Below are 14583 nucleotides of genomic sequence, written 5' to 3'. Positions count from 1 at the left end.
TAGGACATAATTGAACATATATATTTTAAAATAATAAGAATAAAATAATTCACATTTAATGCATTATTTATATAAATGTTAAGAGAAATAAATTAATGTTTTAATTTTTTAACAGCTCTGTTGTCTCTAGTCACCATCTTATAATGTTTACTAATAAATAAAAACGAAACAAAATCAGCTAAACTATAAATAACTTGTTTTTCTTCACTAATAAGCATATGTTGCCCAAAAAGCTAACAGTATCACCATTGTAGGACACAGTGTTAAACGGAATGATCTTGTTGATTTCACTGGATGTAAATGTTCTTGGTTTAGGGGGTCATATCAAAATGCTGTAAAGAATAACTTTCAGGGTTTGGTACTTTATTTGGATCGTGACATAGATATATGGTGAATGTGTACACATACACAGTTTTAAAAGTAAAGATTTCCAGTAAAATATTTCGCATGGAAAGGATGGAGAGATATTTGGGTCCTATAATATGGACATTATTAATGTGAAGACATGGGTCTCGGAACATGCCAGTAATAGGGTGGGGAAGATATGTCTGCCTTTCAGTTGCAATAGGGGGAGGGGGCAGGTGGGGTGCATAATCTTCCAGGTTGTGGATCAGGTCCACCCCCCTCCACTTCCAGAAGGGTGAGGGGACCAACTACCATTACTTCTCCTTCCTAAAATTAGCAAGGGGTCTTTCTATGCTTCCTTTCATAGACAATAGCACTGGTTGGGACAGAACATCCCCTTCCCCACCAAAAAAATAAACTCTGTAATCTTTTTCTTCTTCTTATTATTATTAGATATTTGTTTTAGAAATGCCCAGTGAAAAAAATAAACGTTATACAAAATTAGATAAAATTATTTTTAAATAAGCTTCATATGCTATTCAAACATAAAACTCACCCCACCCGTCCATTTTTATAAATAATTCAAAATTGTCCTACTCAATAATGACTCATCATACCCCAAACGGCCATCACTTATCACTGAGCTATATCTTCTCCCTACCCACGAGTAAAGAATTCAGCGTTATATTTCAGCACCCATCCCTGGTAAAGTGCAATCCAATGTACATATATGGAGAGACATGTTGGAGTTTTGAAATGGCCCCTAAATCAAATCAGGTCAAAACAGTTTGGTGTAATCTAATGTTTATGCCAGTAGTCTGAAAAACGCAGACGATAAACATGTATTTAGAATTCAGACAAACTAAATAGTTTTTCTATACAGAACTTGGTTACAAAGCAGTTCATTATTAGTTTAGAGAAAAGGAATATTAGCTTAAAGACATGGTTAGAAAATAAAAATTATGAAATAAACCCAGTTGGATAAATAAAAATCTGCAGTGTGGAGAATGATGTAAAATTTGTAAACTATTACAGGGTTAAACATTGGCAATCATCCAGTTATCTGAAGTAACAATTTTTTTGGCTAAGAACAAATAAAAAAAAAGAAAAAAAGTTAGCTTGTTGTAATTGGTCCTGCTAACCACCATAATGTTTAAATTTCAACCCTGCTATTGCCATCTAAAACATTCAGAGTTCTTATATTACAAACAAAACTTAAAACAAACGTATACATACAAAACCTTAAACATATTACACACAACAAACAACATATGACAGATACTAAACTGAACATATTACACACATCAAATTGAACGTATTACACACAACAAATAACATATGACAGATACTAAACTGAACATATTACACGCATCAAATTGAACATATTACACACATCAAATTGAACATATTACACACATCAAATTGAACATATTACACATATCAAATGGAACATAATGCACACATCAAATTTAACATATTACAACCATACAACTGAACATTACACATTCTAAATTGCCACATTACACATACCAAACTGAACATGTTACAAATACTGGGCTGAACATATATTAAATTAAAATATTGCACATATAAAATTGAACATATAATAGATATCAAACTGAAAATCTTACACATATCAAGGTGAACATATTGCACACTTAAAACTGAACATATTACACAAATCAAACTGAACCTATTACACACATCAGACTGAACATATTACACAAATCAAACTGAACCTATTACACACATCAAACTGAACATATTACACACATCAGACTGAACATATTGCACACATAAAACAATATATTACACAAATCAAACTGAACCTATTACACACATCAAACTGAACATATTACACATCAAACTGAACATATTACACATCAAAATGAATATATTACTCATGTCAAACTGAAGATATTACTTATGTCAAACTGAACATATTGCTCAAATCAAACTGAACATATTATTCACATCAAACTGAACATATTATTCACATCAAACTGAACATATGACTCACATCAAGCTGAACATATTACCCGCATTAAACTGAACATATTGCTCACATCAAATTGAACATATTACTCAGTCAAACTGAACATATTACTCACATCAAGCTGAACATATTACCTGCATTAAACTGAACATATTGCTCACATCAAATTGAACATATTACTCAGTCAAACTGAACATATTACTGATGTCAAACTGAACATATTGCTCACATTAAACTGAACATATTGCTCACATTAAACTGAACATATCACATCAAACTGAACATATTAGTCATGTCAAACTGAACATATTACTGACATCAAACATAACATTACTTATGTCAAACTGAACATATTACTCATGTCGAACTAAACATATTGCACATACCAAGCTATAAACGTTTTGCGCATCTTTTGAACTCTGAACCCAGTTATAATCATATTGTGCATCAACTCTGAATATATGCACACCAGTGTAGTGTGTTACACTGTATATATGTTCCAAACTCCAAACAGAATATGCTCACAAAATTGAATATGTTATGCATGCCTAACTTTGAATTATATCGTGCACAAAACTGTACATGTGGTACATACTAAATGTGGATTATATTCGTTGCACATAAACCCAACACTGAATATATTGACATTGTGGAGCATATAACATATTCAGAACAAATTGTGTACACAAAACTCATTAAATAGGGCAGAGAACAAACTGAAATATTTTACATACTGATGAGTATTTGCATTCATAAACTCAACATCTATTGTGTGGACCTACACTGAAAATGCAAACTCGGACCATACAGGTAATAACAAAATATTGTGAAGACCTACAATGAACATAATGCTCTTATCAAACTCGGACCATACAGGTTATACACATGTCAAACATATTGTTTACACATACTAAACCTGGATGTAGTGCAGATATGCATCAAACTTTGATTATTGTTATCAGACTTTGACCATAATGCACACACCATAATCTGAACATAATGTACAAACCAAACTGGGAATGTGATGAACACACCAAACTAAATGAAGTGTGCACACCAAACTCGAACACAATTTGCACGCCATGCAAACTCTGCATATAAAAAAAAACCCATGGAGCATAATATGTGCACACCAAATGTAAAACATGTGCATACAAAACCAAACATGATGTATGTACGTGAAACTTGGAACATACTATGCAGATGTTATTGGGAACATAATGAACAAACATAGCAATGAGCAGACCAGACTCAACACAATTTGCATACCAATCTGAACATGATGTGCATATTAAACCAAACTAATGGGCCAATAAGTATTGGTAATTAAATAATATTCTAGGGAAGGGAGTATTATGTGTTGCTAAATATTACTGGGGAAGGTGGGTGTTTGTGAAAAGTTATGTAACACCATGTGTTATAAAAAAAAATAATGCATGGAGTTCTCACCAACAGGTGTGTAAGAAAATTATTTATGTACATATATGGTTTACTTCATTATATTTTATCATTATTTAAAATAATTCCTGCACTTCCCCACAAATTAAAAAAAAAAAAACGTAAATTTTTAAAAAGTTTTATAAATTTTGAAAATTAATTACTAAATTTGCCACCTCATTTTTATTTAGTACTGCAGCTATAAAAATAAGCTTGGTTAACTAATAATGGCATAAATATCAAAGCATGTGGGTTGTCAGGGTAACATACCAAAGGAAGTTATGGATTGCTGCTAGAAGTAGATTACACTATTGTTAGGTCTGCACATTACAATAAAAAGAACCAATGCAGTGTTAATCCAAGTATAGACGGCACAAATAACTCAGTAAGTGGCAATGTAGGGAGGAATTACTGCAGTTCCACATTCCTGGATGTTCTGCTTCTGTTGTTACTCAGACTGCGTAAGAGCTGAATCCATGTTTCCTAATTTGCATTTTCAGAGCTCAAGAATTTTGTTTTAGACAATTTTCAGATCTGTCGAGTACTTGCTTATATTCTATTAAAAATTTGGTTAATTTAAACAGAATTTTATATAAAGAATACTAAATCCCATAGCCACTTTGTATTTGAAAAAAGAAAGATTAATTAAGCTATAGACAGGGTGAGCCCTTCATATTGTCAGCAAATTTATGTTCCTAATGTACACATTACTAACAGTAACACTTAACTGTCAGCTTGCAATATTTTTTCCTTGCTAACTTCCTTTTCTTGTAATGTACACAATGTATTCATAAATGTATTGATTAGTATTAATCTTGCATCCAAATTATGTGCATTTATTTATTTAATCTGGATGCAACATGTAATACATTAATATCACTTGTGCTCACAGTCGCTAAATGCTCAGGCACACATTTCATGGGAACATCCTCTTTGGGTTCATTAAGAATGTGCTCATGATAGCTAGGGGCATCAAAATCATCTCTGATTTGCCTGTGGTCAGTATATTCTAGGCTATTACCAGACAGTTGAATGTTGAGCAACATTTTCAGATGAAAGTCTATGCTGGGGTGGGTATATGTGGGTTTTTTGTTACCATGAAATAATTATAGGATATTAAATGAGCTTCCCTTTCATATCAGGTTCAGGTTCTGAGTGAAATAATTTTCTATTGTCACGAGCTTTAGCATGTGACAATGAAATTTTTTCACGAGAGACATATAAACATGATATGAAATAGTAGCAAGTTTATTATCCTATTTATTACCCGTTAATTGATTTCAGTTTAAATCACTAAACTTGTTTGATTAACATTCCTGTACGGCTGTAGTCTGCTGGTCGTATGAAATCAAGGTGTTATGTCTCACGTGATGTTCTGGTGGGAAATAACACTTTGGTATGTACGGAGATATTTTTAACCATAAGGGTACTAAAATTTGGTTTTACATTCTTAGCATCCAGGTGCAGATCTAGGGGGAGGGTGCTGGGGTGAATGCACACGCCCATAAACATCAAATACCAAGGGAATCTATATAATATAGAGTCAGACCTTGTTACAATGACCACGTTCGTCCCTGGGTCACTTTGTCATTAATCAAAATTGTCATTATAAAAATTATTTTATTTAATGATATCACAAGAGCACATTAATTTTTTAATCATCGGTTATTGAGTGTCAATAGTAGCAAGGGATATTTTATATGCACCCACTCAGACAGGATAGCACATACCACATCATTTAATATACCAGTCGTGGTGCAGTGGCTGCAATGAGAAATAGCCTGATGGGCCAGACAACGGGGATGGGTCACAGACCATTAATAAATACTACCTATATTATTATTATTAATCAAGGCACATTTATTGTCAATCTAATCGATTGGTACCATACCTACTTTGTTTACAAAATGTTATAAAACTAGTACACTTGATTGTTCGAAGTTAATCCTTTAATTGAATGAGACTAAAGACTTATTTTCAAAAGCAATACACGTCTACAGATTTAGCCGACATCGGTAACTCGGACATCATGTGACACTGTTGGCTGACGACGAAATGTTGTTGTAAAAAGGTGTTTTCAGATGTCGGATGCACGTTTGTTCCCAGTTTACTCTGTCGTTGTCAGAAGGTGTGAATTCCAGTGTAATGAACAGAATGACATTGATGTAGGTTTTTCCCCCGACAATTTGTGGTCAGATGGTGTAAATGTCTTAGTAACGACAGTCGTCGTAGCGAGGTCTGACTGTATAATATTACTGAATTTGGAATACGGTAGGTGACCTTTTTGGACATTGCACCCCTGCCCTCCTGGGTAGTATAGTTCTGCAAATCTATTAGTGTATGCTGTTCATTACTCACTTCCATATGTACGGAAATTCCTAGCTTGACTTGTATTTTTTTTTGGTTTTTTTTTTTGCTACCTAATTCAAAATCTAAGTAAAATTTTAAATGTGTATGTTACAGGTGGAGAATAGAAGTTTAGTTAAGGATTGTCTTTTATTTCTTTTACGTTCATCAGGGTATGAACAAAACAAATCATCTGTAAACTCCGTGAATCGGCGAAGCCGTTCTCACATAAGTTTGCAGATGATTTGTTTTGTTCATACCCTGATGAATGTAAAAGAAAAGAAATAACAGACAATACTTATAATCAAATTTGAATCATACTTGCTAATAATAACACTAAAACTTCATACTTTATTTTCATACTTTATTTTGAATTACTTTTGGTCCATAAACAATAACGCTCAATAAGACAACTTGCCTATATATCAAATATGACGTTCATCGATAAATTAACAAACTCCCGTTGCGACGTCTGAACCAATGAGATGACGTTACGTTGTAATGAATATAACAGAAATTTAATTATTCTGTTATAACAACAATTTTTTCAGTTGGTTTTATAGGAGATAGAACTAAAGATATAAAATAAAGTTTATTTAGATATTCATTAACTAGGATGTTATACATTTGTGTGTTAAGAATGACCCATGCATAACATATGGTGATTACAACTTGTATTATTGCATGTTGTATATCTCTGTATATAATAAAAATTACCTGTGTATAACATATGGTAATGAAAATATGTGTACTAATAATCGGAGAAGAATAAATTTATAGATGAACATATGGATATCTAACATAGTTCACTTGAGGGTCTTGGTCACCCACCAAGTTTCGTCAGTTATTTATATGTAATACATATACGTCCTCTTGATAAACCTGCTTTCCTGTGTTCCCAACTCATTCATTGGGCATGGTGTGGACTTGGTTGGAATTATGCCAGAAATTAGCATTCCTTTTCCAGTTTGGTCAGTCATTTAAAATTGGTTTTATTCCACATAACATTTTATTGATTTTGGGATCATTTTGAATTGTTGTTATATATTCCATTTATGGTGTATATTAGTGGAGTTTTTTTTATAGTAGGTGGGTTCTGTTCTGCTATATATAAGTGTAGTTTGGATTTTGCATATGGTGAAGTATGTGTTTGAGCCAATCCTCTGACTGTGTGTGTGTGTGTGTGTGTGTGTAGATATAGAATATATATATGTGTGTGTGTGTGTATATATATATATATGTGTGTGTGTGTGTGTGTGTGTGTGTGTGTATGTATGTATGTGTGTGTGTGTATATATATATATATATATATATATATATATATATATATATTCTTAGTGATAATTTGCAAAGAGTTTATTCTATTTTTGTACTCCCCAATATTTTTGTTTCAGTATACCGGTATACATATTTATTTATAAACTATATAAACCAGTCTATATTCTTTTAAATTTTCAGTATTGCCATCATTTTTGTTTTATTCACTTTCTCATATTTTTATAAACAAGAATCCTATTAATTCAAAACGATTAAGGTATCAAATATATTTTCTCATAACTTTATGAATGACCACTGGGATAATAAATGACACTTAATGGTCCGTCTTGTCTGAGAGAAAGTGCATATATTATATACAAGGCTACTTTTGCCAAGATGGAGGCATTCTAAACTTAGTATCCCTATTAGCATGTTTTTGCCATCTAATTAATGTGCACAAAGGTTGTTAAACAAATACTCCATTTCTTTCATTACTAGAATTTTGTGTGTGTGACTGACTATGTGGGAGTGGAGAAATGGAATGGCATTAGGTTGATGAGTACTTTAGATTTGTTGACCTTTCATCTTCGGAGTTAATGTTTAAAATTTTAAATGTGAGGTGCATTTTTATTTATAGACATGGGGCAGTTAGAAATTGAAATGTGAGGTGCACTTTTATTTATAGACATGGGGCAGTTAGAAATTGAAATGTGAGGTGCACTTTTATTTATAGACAAGGGGCAGTTAGAAATTGAAATGTGAGGTGCACTTTTATTTGTAGACAAGAGGCAGTTAGAAATTGAAATGTGAGGTGCACTTTTATTTATAGACATGAGGATGGTTGTAACCCAGTGGTAAAGTGTTCGTCTGATGTGCTGTCAGTCGGGGATCGATACCCATAGGTGGGCTTATTGGGCTATTTCTTGTTGTAACCAGTGCACCACAACTGGTATATCAAAGGCCATGGCACATGTATGTGCTATCCTGTCTGTGGGGAAAGTGCATATCAAAAGATCTCTACCTAATAATGGAAAAAAAGTAGCAGATTTCCTCTTAAACTAACCTAATATTTGACATCCAATAGCTGATGATTATTAAGTCAATATGCTCTAGTGATGTTGTTAAACAAAACAAACTTTTAACTCTTTTTTTTTATATATTTATAGATAAGCACCCAACTGTACGGTTTAATTTTTTTTAACTTGCCGACATCATTCAGGTTACAGAATAATGTGTTGGACCCTGTACCCAGCATTCCGTTATACATCCAGATAATTAACTATGCACATATCTGTCAGACCAGATACCTCAGCTTTGCTTTTATCTTGAACCAGCCATGTCAGTATGTTACATCAGTTGTGCTGGAAACTATGTGGGACGCACTGCAAGTTCTGCCCATGCACAAACAGTACTGAACGTCCCCTGTCTGCAGTTTAATGATCTCCTGTAAAGATATTGTGATAGCAGGGGGAAATATTAACATTTGATCCCTGGTCTCGTCTTGGTTTCCTTATTAGTAAAATAGCACACTTATCATCGAGAAGGTTGGAACTAGGAGCATAGCCCCACGTCTTGCCCTCTCTGCTGTCTGGTATATTTAGAAATGTCTTGGCTCTATTTATAGCATGAAGAGTTTCTAAGGGTATTGATCTAGTTTCCATCTCCTTAGTAGTGGGAGGATGCTCAAGGTATAGTTCTGGCTTATTTCCAGAAGTCATTGGTTCTCTGAAAATGCTACGCCTTTGCAGTTTTACTGCTGAAGAATTTTTTTAAATTTCATTTTCTGTTGGGGTTTCTTGCATTACATAAATCATGAAAATTGATATATTATACAGATATGACATTTCTTAGTTTGTTTTATGTAGAGGGTGAAGAAAGTCCTAGTTTATTACCATCCATAGATTTTCTTAAACTTAAAGAAAACCTTTTTTTCCATTTTGGAGTGTCAGATTTATTGTAGTATTTCACATTTCAATTATTCGAATGCAGTGTTACATACATAAGAAATATAGCATGCAGTCAAACTGATTTAAATTGAAATTTATGATTCACCATGGATAAAAGTAGAATTTGAATTCTCTTATTGATGCAATAAAGCTTTGACTTGGTGACAAATGATGATGATTTGATGATTATGATTAAACATTCATTGGCTTGGTTTTGCTGATGTGATTTTGATTGTAATGTTTCATGCATCATTCTAAAATATTTATTCTTCATTTCTCATGAAATTTTAATTTATATTTGCAGTGAACTGTAATGTTTTGGTTCTTCCTAGAACTATGTCTAAGACTTAAATTTCTCCATCCCAACATATACCCCATGACTGGCATATCAAAGTCTGTGGTATGGGTTGTCCTCTCTGTGGCAAAGTACTAATAAAAATATTTTGCTGCTAATGTGAAAAATGTAGCCAGTTTCCTCTGCTCTAGTGGTGTCATTAAACAAAAACTTTTAACCATCAAGTTACTAGATATTTTTAAAAGTCATATTGCATTAGCTGGGGCAATGTCTCTAAAAACACAATATGCTTATATCTGTTGATATAGATTGATTTGTTTTTATAATTTTATTAAAAGGTGATATCTTTATAGGTATATGAAATAAAAAAACAAAAACAATCAAATACCACTTTCTTTACAAATACAAGTGTGTTATTTATTTAGTTGACTTACAACAATGAATGCATTGAATGGATAAAATCCATTATTTTTACCGACACCATATAACCATAAATACAATGTGTTGAGTGCATCGTTAAATAAAATATTTCCTATTTCCATTATTTTTAATACCTTATTAAATTAAATTGATCACATTGGTAGTGTATCCTTAGTGATGTGATAGTTTGAGATCCCACTGTAAATACTTGTCTCATTGTGATGTTACAACTACTGCTAATTCACCCTCATTGTTTGGAGATTTCGCTTATCTTGCTAATTACCTTGCAGTCATTAACCGAGCATTGCACACCAATCAGTGGCGGCCGTTCTTCTGTAGATTACTTAATCTTATTTCCCCCCCACACACACACACACAGTGTGAGTGCCCACACTGCAGGGTACACCCAGATGACATTAGCAACCAGAGGGCCTGTTTTGTGCCCCTGACGAACAGACCAGTGGGTTTCTAAGCAACTGCTTCCACAACGTTGTATAATATAACTGGTGAGTCTGTATCGGTGGATCTGTTATTCAGGTAGCACGACTTTAGTATGATCATACCCAGTCCCATGTGTTCACCATCAGAGATGATGCTATCTTCTATACACCAGTTTGGAGGAGTGTGGAACGGTAGGCTGTTTTAAATTTACATACTCTATATTTTGTGCAACGGTAGGCTGTTTTATATGGTACTGTATCTTGTGTACAATGGTTGGCCTTCTGAAGTGTACTTTATAATATTTTTTATTGTACTCTATACTTTATGGTTTCGTTGGTTGTCTTAAACTACTATATGCTATATACTGTATACAAATGTTAGCTTTACAACATAAGATATATTTTATGCAGATCACAGGCTGTATTTTTAAATGCGTGAAAAATCCAGATGCAAACATCCTTCAGGGTTCAGGTATATCCACCCTGGCCCCTGTTTTCTAGCAAAGTATTACCAGTACCTGAAATCGGTGACAATTCATGTGTGATGCTACTTAAAAGGTCTCACTGTATTGCTATATATCTCATCAGTGTTCTTATGGCACATTTAGGTAGCACTAAACCAAATAACATCTGGTTGAGTCGAAGCATTTTTTGTCGAAAACATTGTTTTAGCTGGGAAATAAATGTATGCAGTGTTATTTCACTGAATAGCACTGAGTCCAGTATCCTTGTGTTTGAAACGTGTATCCCTGGGTATCTAGTGTGGAACATAGCCCAGTGGTAAATGTATGCAGTGTTATTTCATTGAGTAGCACCGAGTCCAGTATCCTTGTGTTTGAAACGTGTATTCCTGGGTATCTAGTGCGGAACTTAGCCCAGTGGTAAATGTATGCAGTGTTATTTGATTGAGTAGCACCGAGTCCAGTATCCTTGTGTTTGAAACGTGTATCCCTGCAGGGGTTCTAGAATATTTTTAAAATTCACTTGCCATAGGGCCAGTGGATTTGAAAATTCACTGGCCATGGTGAAAAATTCACTTGCCCAATTTTGACTGTTAATAAAACAAAAAAACTGTAAATTAAAATAATTAACTTTTTAATGTCCATTTTTCATACTGAGATCATGTTTAATCAATTTGTCAATGTACACAACAGATAGGCTCATTGGGCATGCTTTATGGTTTGTTTAGAAAAATATGCAAATAGTTTTCATCAGTTATAAAGTTACCGTACCTATTAAAATTTTAAAATAAAATAAAAAATAATCCATGTTACCAAGATATTACAACAATTAACAACATTATTCATTTACTTATGAATGGGAACTTACCCACCCCTCAAAAAAAAGAAAAAAGAAACAATTAAGAACCTTTACTAGCATAAAGTGTACATGTATTTCAGTTTAAGCACCCCACCCCCCCCCCCCCCCCCCCACCCCCCCTCCAACAGACACCATATTAGTAATTTTGCACTTGGTATTAGTAATTGGGTACTTTATTAAATGGGTACTTTATTAAATTTATCTATTTCATGATACTGTTTTCTTAAGCTTTTATAAATAAAAAAAAAACTTTTTTGCATTTATGTTATATTTTATAAATTAAATTAATAATTTACACATTCAAAGTATTTGTAAATAGTGACATGCAACCTTTAAAACTAATAAAAGACTGGTTACCGTTTTGCATATTATTAGTATTAGAGTAACAAATCTTTGGATTTCAGTGTAAAAAACTAAATGGCGGCAAAACAATGAACTTTTGTTTTTCCAATGTTTACACTTTATAACTTTAATAAAGTTATATCAGTAGGTATATTAATGTCATGGATGGGTCAGAGATTACTGGTGGCCAACTATTTGTTAGTGAAATATTGCATGTGACAGCAAATAGAAAGAAGTGACTTGTAGATGTTTCTTTTGTTTTTGTATGATTGTAGTGTTGTAGATTTTTTTTTTTTTTTTTTTTTTTTTTTTACCACTTGCCATCGGGATTGCACAAAGTAACTTTTACTGGCCCGAATCCAAAAAACACTGGCTTCGGCATCGGTCCACCGTATTCTAGAAGGCCTGCCTTGGGTATCTAGTGCGGAACGTAGCCCAGTGGTAAATGTATGCAGTGTTATTTCATTGAGTAGCACCGAGTTCAGTATCCTTGTTTGAAACGTGTATCCCTGGGTATCTAGTGCGAAACGTAGCCCAGTGGTAAATATATGCAGTGTTATTTCATTGAGTAGCACCGAGTCCAGTATCCTTGTGTTTGAAACATGTATCCCTGGGTATCTAGTGCTGAACGTAGACCAGTGGTAAAGCGCTCAATCGATTCTCGGTTGGTCTGGGATCGATCCCCGTTGGTGGGCCCATTGGGCTATTTTTCATTCCAGCCAGTGCACTACCCTGTCTGTGGGATGGTGCATATAAAAGGGTAGCCCATGAAATGGCGACAGCGGGTTTGCTTTCTCAAAATGTGTGTGGTCCTTAACCATATGTCTGATGTCATATAACTGTAAATAAAATGTGTTGAGTGCATTGTTAAATAAAACATTTCCTTCCCTGGGTACCTGAAAAACCAAGTAATAAATTTTGTGCAAAATGGTTGTTGTACAAACATTACATTATTTTGTAAATGATTAAGACATGAAAAGTTCCACTTTCTTCAGTTAATACTTTGGGGAAGTATTCCTATGGGTCATAGTTTTGTTGATATATATCATATAACCACATATGTTAACATTGTCACCTATACAATTTTATTTAGTATAATACAACCTTTTAAGTTTATTTATCATCCCAAAATTGTGCACTGGCATTCATTTAATTTTTTTACCCCCACAAGCAGTCACATTATAGCTTAAACTAAGATTTTAAGTTTTGATCAGTGATTGATAATGTGTCCTTTATCAGCATTGGCAAATTAAATATGAACTAATTAACATTTTAACTTTTTCATATCTGTGCTGCAATGACATTTTTTCATGATGTCATACTAATAGCGGCATGTAGTGTGCCGCCATGTCTTCAGAGTAATTAAATTAACGGAATGCCACATGCTGCCATGCTATATGTAAGATTCACTTGTATGTTTGTTTCCAGTATTTTTGTCAAAGGTGGAGAATTTAATTATTTAATAAAATATCACCAGTAAAAGTGAGAAAATTAAATATGAATAAAATAACATTTTGAACAGATTTCCTTTACACACTTTGAGTATGTACTCTATTTTTATGAAAGGTGGACAATTTAATGATGTAAAACACATTAGCCAGTGAAGGTGAGGAAATTAAATATAGCATTTCGAACAGATTTCCTTTGTACACTTTGAGTATGTATTCTATTTTTATGAAAGGTGGACGATTAAATGATGTAATACACATGCTTTGTACATTTTCTGTATGTACTTCATTTTTGTGAATGGTGGACAATTTAATTATCCAATAAAACAATCACCTGTAGAAGTGAGAAAATTACACACAACACTTTGAACAGATTTCTTTTGTTCATTTTGTGTGTGAACTCTTTATTTTTGTGAAAGGTGGACAATTGAATAATGTAATATGCATCACCAGTGAAGGTGAGGATATTAAATATAACATTTTGAACAGATTTGCTTTGTACATTTTGTGTATGAACTCTTTATTTTTGTGAAAGGCGAACAATTTAATTATGTAATACCCATCAGCCAGTGAAGGTGAGTGATCCGATATCTTAGAAAATATCAGCTGCACGCACACCTGTGTGACAGTTGTGTCCTCGTGGGCAAGTGGTAGTCACAGTGACAATAGTGAAATTCCTTAACATATATCTCACATACTTGTGTAGTTTCTCCACCACCACCACCTCTACCAGCACACACTGATTGCATGCCCAGCAGCCAACAGTTTACCTGGCTTCCAGACAGCATTTCTCCTCCAGCTCAAATTGTTTGATTATATAGCTACAACACACACTAAATATAGCACAGTACATAATATGCTTCATGTACCCTGGACTGCTGGGTCGGTGCAGTCTTGTGTTAGGATAACATGTTGTGTATAAACTGTCAGCAGTAATTATTACAGTGATATTTTTGGTTAATTATTATGACTACAGTGTAGAAAGTCATAA

At 33.5% G+C, this 14583-nt stretch overlaps 1 protein-coding gene across 3 annotated transcripts in view; it reads left to right on the top strand.

Annotated features, from left to right (window-relative positions):
- Positions 1 to 14583, top strand: part of LOC121371247 (RNA-binding protein Nova-1-like) — a 47598-nt gene that overhangs the window by 1376 nt on the left and 31639 nt on the right. The gene's annotated exons all lie outside the window — the stretch shown is intronic.

This window comes from Gigantopelta aegis, chromosome 4, assembly GCF_016097555.1.
Source record: "Gigantopelta aegis isolate Gae_Host chromosome 4, Gae_host_genome, whole genome shotgun sequence".
Lineage (NCBI taxonomy): Eukaryota > Metazoa > Mollusca > Gastropoda > Neomphalida > Peltospiridae > Gigantopelta > Gigantopelta aegis.
The sequence above is the reverse complement of the archived record's forward strand: the minus strand, read 5'-3'. Positions and strand labels throughout refer to the sequence as shown.